Below are 7,198 nucleotides of genomic sequence, written 5' to 3'. Positions count from 1 at the left end.
ATAACCTCAGATATGCAGATGACACGACCCTTATGGCAGAAAGTGAAGAACTAAAGAGCCTCTTGATGAAAGTGAAAGTGGAGAGTGACAAAGTTGGCTTAAAGCTCAACATTCAGAAAACGAAGATCATGGCATTCCGTCCCATCACTTCATGGCAAATAGAAGTGGAAACAGGGGAAACAGTGGCTGACTTTATTTTTCTGTGCTCCAAAATCACTGTAGGTGGTGACCGCAGTCATGAAATTAAAAGACGCTTACTCCTTGGAAGGAAAGTTATGACCAACCTAGACAGCATATTCAAAAGCAGAGACATTACTTTGCCAACAAAGGTCCATCTAGTCAAGGCTATGGTTTTTCCAGTGATCATGTATAGATGTGAGAGTTGGAGTATGGAGAAAGCTGAGCGCCGAAGAATTGATGCTTTTGAACTGTGGTGTTGGAGAAGACCCTTGAGAGTCCCTTGGATTGCAAGGAGATCCAACCAGTCTATCCTAAAGGAGATCAGTCCTGGGTGTTCATTGGAAGGACTGATGTTGAAGCTGAAACTCCAATACTTTGGCCACCTGATGCAAAGAGCTGACTCATTTGAAAGGACCCTGATGCTGGGAAAGATTGAGGGCAGGAGGAGAAGGGGATGACAGAGGATGAGATGGTTGATGGCATCACCAATTCGATGGACATGAGTTTGAGTGAACTCCGGGAGTTGGTGATGGATAAGGAGGCCTGGAGTGCTGCAGTTCATAGGGTCGCAAAGAGTCGGACGCGACTGAGAGACTGAACTGAACTGAACTGAATTGAGACTCTTATTTTCGGTCAGAAAATGGAAGCAGGATGAGTTTCAAAGGGATTTTCAAATTCTTACGTGTATACAACCTAAAAGAACTTTGTAAATCCCTCTTTCACATTTTTAGGTTGACATGTAAAAATTTTCACCAAAATGTGAACTGTTGTGAAGAATGTAGCTGCCAGTATTCTGTAAATATTGACATGTAAAACTAAAACTATTTTATCACTTGCTGAAATACATCCATTGAAACTCATCATCATTTACTTTAAAAGAATACATAAAGAGGTTGTTCTTTGACAGTCAAAAATCTTGCATGATTATATTTCTCCGTTAATTTACATTTCCATTCTTCTCACTCTATAAGAGTTTATCCTAGATTTACATATTTTATGCTTTAATGTCTTTTATTCATTACCCTATCATACTTTTCTGTATCAAAAGTATATATATATATATATATATCAGTTCAGTTCAGTCACTCAGTCATGTCTGACTCTTTGTGACCCCATGAATCACAGCACACCAGGTGTCCCTGTCCATCATCAACTCCTGGAGTCTACCCAAACCCATGTCCACTGAGTGGTGATGCCATCCAGCCATCTCATCCTCTGTCATCCCCTTCTCCTCCTGCCCCCAATCCCTCCCAGCATCAGGGTCTTTTCCAGTGAGTCAGTTCTTCCCATCAGGTGGCCAAAGCATTGGAGTTTCAGCTTCAACATCAGTCCTTCCAATGAACACCCAGGACTGATCTCCTTTACGATGGACTGGTTGGATCTCCTTGCAGTCCAAGGGACTCTCAAGAGTCTTCTCCAACACCACAGTTCAAAAGCATCAATTCTTCGGCGCTCAGCTTTCTCCATACTCCAACTCTCACATCTATACATGATCACTGGAAAAACCATAGCCTTGACTAGACGGACCTTTGTCGGCAAAGTAATGTCTCTGCTTTTTAATATGCTGTCTAGGTTGGTCATAACTTTCCTTCCAAAGAGTATGCGTCTTTTAATTTCATGACTGCAATCACCACCTACAGTGATTTTAGAGCCCAGAAAAATAAAGTCAGCCATTGTTTCCATTGTTTCCCCATCTGTTTGCCTTGAAGTGATGGGACTGGATGCCATGATCTTAGTTTTCTGAATGTTGAGCTTTAAGCCAACTTTTTCACTCTCCTCTTTGACTTTCATCAAGAGGCTCTTTAGTTCTTCACTTTCTGCCATAAAGGTGGTGTCATCTGATATATATATGTATTTAAATTCAATGGTAAAGAGTGCTCTCCTAGTTGTTACCACTGTAACTCTTACTAGAAGGAACTTACCAAAAACAAAACAAATACTACAAATATTGACAAATATTAGTAAATGTAGATAAAAGGTATTTTTTTCATTGAAAACCTCTCTCTTTAAAGCTCTTATTTTTCAATTGTCTCATGCATATGGGATCAGTATACTTATTGCTAGAAAGAGTCAAGGTTGAAAATCAATTTGATTCTCAATTTTTGTTTTTATCAATGTAAATCCTGGCAAACTATTCATATAATGAGATGCAAATGGATGAAATTTTGTAATAGAAATGTCACTCAAATTTTTTGAACTCCTTGAGTTATATACTTAACATCATATGGTGATGAAATATTAAAATTATTTAAATCATCAATGTAAGGAAAAATTTAGGGAGACTGAAATTTAGTTGAGTAGCATAATTGCTCATCCTTCTGGGTTATTTCAGTCATTTCTGGTTCATGACTCTGCTGTTGTAATTAAAAGTTAACATGTAGAAAATTGATAATAAAGCAAGTAATAATTGTGTATTGGCATGCAAATATCGAGAAGATTCCCTAGAGAAGGAAATGGCTACCCACTCCAGTATTCTTGCCTGAAGAATTCCATGGACAGGGGAGCTTGGAGAGCTAAAGCCCATGGGTTGCCAAGAGTCAGATATGACTGAACAACCAAGACTTTTTTCACACAAGTAACATTTATCCTGTGGAACTTCACTGGACTTCCCTCTTTCACAGTGGAAGAAGCTTGCTTATATCTGTCAAGCAAATTCATTTTAGCATTTTAAAATAGTGTTTTTCCATGCTTCTTAGGTGATGAGAAACCAGATATTATAACTAGAATTTAAGTAGGATGAGATTTATAATAGGGTATCAGATTAAAGCACTTGGTTTAGGGGAATGAATAAGCTGGGGTTATACCACTACTGTGTATGTCAATCAACTCTCTTTTTGGTAATTAAAATACATGGCACATTCACACAGAAGACACATGTGTGCCAAGACACATGGAAAAAAAGTCTCCAAAGCAACAAAACATGGGCGCCAACCCTAATGTCCATCAATGAGAGAAAGGGTAAACTGTGGAATATTTGCCAACAATAATACATAGTTACATGCAACAACACGGATAATCCTTGAAAACTTAGTTTTGAGCTTTTTAAAAGTGAGGTTATAATATACATATACCCTTTTTATAAATTAAAAAAAACACAGACACAAAAACCAAGGGACTTCCTTGGTGGTGCAGTGGATCAGAATCCTCCTTCCAATGTGAGGGCACAGGTTTGGTCTGCGGTCTGACAACTGCGATCCTGCACGCCAAGGGGAAGCTAAGCCCACTTGCCACAGCCACTGAGCCCGCGCTCCAGAGCCTGTGTGCTGCAACTAGAGAAAGACTGAGTACAGCAATAAAGACCCAGCACAGCCAAAAAACCCCTTCAGTGACAGAAACAAAATAAAAGGTCCCTCCTAAGGAAATGTAAAATAAAAGATATGGTTTTAGAAAAACAAGCAAATGTAGACAAACTTGATTAGGAACATATACATGTCACAAAAGCATTTTACAATAAAATCAGGAATGGTTAACACAAAATCCAGTGTAAGGATGGGTACAGTGAATGTCATAGGAGAAGGGCATAAAGAAATATACAACAGTATGGGTAGCAATCTAGTCCTCTTTTTCTAGCCTTCTGTTTAACAACTTTATTGAGATATGGCTCGCATATGATTATAGTACTATAATAGGTTTATAATACATATGCATCTTGGAAAGGTTGCAACTTGAAGGTTTGTATGTAGGGGACTTACTGTACAATTCACCCATCTGAAGTGTACCATCTGATGATGTTCACAACCATCACTAGTTTTAGAACATTTTGCCAGCTCAAAAACAAACCCTGCACCCTTTGCTATCACCCCCACCCCCACCATCAACCTCCCACCTAAGAAACCACTAACCTACTTTGTCTCCATACATTGCCCTGTTCTGAACATTTCCATATGAATAGAACGATACAATGTGTGGTCTTTCTTGATTAAATCCTTTCACTTAGAATAATGGTTTCAAGGTACATGTAATCAGTATTTCATTCTTTTTTATGGCTAAATAAAATCCCATTGTATGGATATATCACATTTTATTTATCCATTCCTCAGCCGATGGACATCTCAGTTATTTTTAATTTGGTTGTTATGAATGGTGCTGGTATAAACATTTATGTACAGGTTTTTGTGCCAACATGTGCTTTCATTTCTCTTGGATGTATATACTTAAGAGTGAAATTGTTGTTTCACATGGTAACTCTGTTTAATTTTTGAGGAACTGCCCAATTGTTTTCCAAAGCAACTGTACAAGAAATATTTCTACCAGCAACATATAAGGGTGTCAAGGGTTCTAACTCCTTCACACGCTCACCAACACTTATCTGACTTTTCAATTCTAGCCATCCTAGTGGGTGTGAAGTGGTACCCCACTGTGGTTTTGATATGCATTTTCTGACGAATAATGATGTTGAGCTATCTTTTCATGTGCTTATGGCCATTTGTATATGTTCTTAGGAGAAATATTCATTCAGATATCTTGACAATTTCTATATTGGGTTACTTTTTATTATTGAGTTGTAAGAACTCTATATATTTGGATATAAGTTCCTTATCAAATATAGGATTTTAAAATATTTTCTCCCATTCTGTGGGTTATATTTTCACAATTATCTAGTTCATAAGCCCTAGTGTTTAAGGGTTGAAAGCCCTAGTGAAAGGGCTGCCATGTTAAGTTGCTTCAGTCATGTCTGACTCTTTGAGACCCCATAGACTGGAGCCTGGCGTGTTCCTCTGTTCATGGGATTCTCCAGACAAGAATACTGGAGTAGGTTGCCATGCTGTCCGCCAGGGGATCTTCCTGACCCAGGGATCGAACCTGAGTTTCTTATGTCTCCTGCATTGACAGGCAGGTTCTTTACCACTAGCACCACCCGGGAAGCCCGGGACAGGGCTACAGGCAGTTATTTGAATATTATGTTTACAGTTTACATAAACTTACCAAATTATTTTATGTATATCACATAATTGATGAATTAAAAAGGAAACGTCATACATAAAGATGTCTGTTAGGAAATACTCGACACAAAATACTGCAATGCCCAAAATAAGTTAATGCTACTCTTGAAGGTATTAACTTAACTCCTGGGTATGACTTAAGTGAAAAGTGAAAGTGAAGTTGCTCAGTCGTGTCTGACTCTTTGTGATCCCGTGGACTGTAGCCCACCAGGCTCCTCCGTCCATGGGATTCTCCAGACAAGAGTACTGGAGTGGGTTGCCATTTCCTTCTCCAGGGGAATCTTCCCAACCCAGGGATTGAACCCTGGTCTCCCACATTGCAGGCAGACGCTTTAACCTCTGAGCCACCAGGGAAGCTCCTGGTATGACTTAAGCCCCCAGTTAATCTGGCCCATTGACCCTTTCGAGAGGTGCCTCTCCAGGCACTTCCCTGGAGGTCAGTGGTTAACATTTTGCCTTCCAATGCAGGGGGTGAGGGTTCAATCCCTAGTTAGGGAGCTAAGATCCTACATGCCTTGTGGCCAAAAAACCAAACTATAAAACAGAAGCAATATTGTAACAAACTCAATAAAGACTTTAAAAATGGTCCACATCAAAAAAAGAAAAAAATCTTAAAAAAAAAACCAAACAAACAAACAGGTTCCCCTCCAAACTCTACACATGGTAGGAGGGAAGAGTAAACTACTACCAACGTGACAAACCTGCCCCCTTTCTCCAGCTGCTTTTGTGTCTCCCATCCTCTCCCAAGCTAAAAATGAATTTTACAGTTTTTACTGCCTGGAAAAAAAAAAAGACTATTTCAAGGACAGGGGAGCTTGGCAGATGCTACAGTCCACGGGGTCACAGAGCTGGATAACAAATTTCAATACTGATGAAAATTATATGAACTTCAAATTTCAGTGTCCACGAATAAAGTGAAATACAGTCACATCATTTATTTAGTCATTTTCTGTGGCTGGTTTTAAGCTACAACAGCACAGATGAGTAGTTACTAAAGAGACCACAGAGCCAAGAAAGTCTACAAGTTTACTATCCAGCCCTTTACTCTAAACCTTACCTTATATCAACAAGTTAAAATATTTTTCACTTCTACAATGAGCAGCAAAAACCTATTTCCTACTAGCCAATACTGCCTTGACATTTACCTTCATGATTTCTCAATTTTTTCCTCTTTAATTTTAATAAATATTTATGATACCTCAGTTCTAATTTATTAAGAACTTTTAGATTTGGAGATCAAAGAGTAGTGTTTCCTTAAAAAATAATGTAGTATCTTCAAAAAGTCACAATCACACTCAAACCGTTGGGTTAATCATTTTAACAAACTTTTACTGCCTGTTCATTAAAGGGTTGGAGTCAAATACTGCTTGGTGCAGTAAAATCTTTAAAAAATACCCACCCTTGCCCTCAGGAGGCTTACAGTCTAACTGGACTTTAATAACTATAAGAACAATTCCCCCAAGGATCACTCCACAGCCGTAACCTTACATTACATGGGCTTAGATATTTTGCCAAGAATTCTAAGCCATGTTCCTTAAATTAAAAAAGTCTTATATAAGCAGTAAAGAAATAGTACTCTGCAAACAATTCTGGTTAACTTTTGTGGTTTAAGTCCCATAGACTTCTGCATTCCTCTGACTATATAACCAGAGGTTCTTGATCTTCTCTGCTGTGTTCATCTCCGCTTTGGCTGTTTGGACCTAATTCTAGTTCAATATCCATATTCATTCCTTTTAGAGAATGCAATAATTCAAATATCGCTAAACCCTGCAGCCTATTTGTGATGTCTGATACCACTCTGATGGCAATAAAGGCAAGGCTATTTGCATATGTGATTATTAGTCTCCAAAGCGAAGATAACGAAGCTGCTTCCACCAAACCCCTCTACCCAAGGAAAGACCCAGTGGTGGCGAGGTGACCTCTTCGGAGCTGTCCCTCAATGCCTCAGTGGCCAGTACATTTTTTTAAAGTGACTCAAGACCTCAGGTCAGGTTCTGCAGAGAAGCCAGGTCCATTTCTTTCCAGCACTTCCTGGCTAGGATCAAATTCAGTCCAATGACAACCCCCCTTCCCCA

The 7,198-nt window shown here is 39.0% G+C and overlaps 1 protein-coding gene across 1 annotated transcript in view; it reads right to left on the bottom strand.

Moving 5' to 3' along the window:
• Positions 1–7,198, bottom strand: part of CAP2 (CAP, adenylate cyclase-associated protein, 2 (yeast)) — a 138,924-nt gene that overhangs the window by 131,121 nt on the left and 605 nt on the right. The window lies entirely within an intron of this gene.

The sequence above is a fragment of the Bison bison genome, unplaced genomic scaffold, assembly GCF_000754665.1.
Source record: "Bison bison bison isolate TAMUID 2011002044 unplaced genomic scaffold, Bison_UMD1.0 scf7180017864274, whole genome shotgun sequence".
NCBI lineage: Eukaryota > Metazoa > Chordata > Mammalia > Artiodactyla > Bovidae > Bison > Bison bison.
The sequence above is the reverse complement of the archived record's forward strand: the minus strand, read 5'-3'. Positions and strand labels throughout refer to the sequence as shown.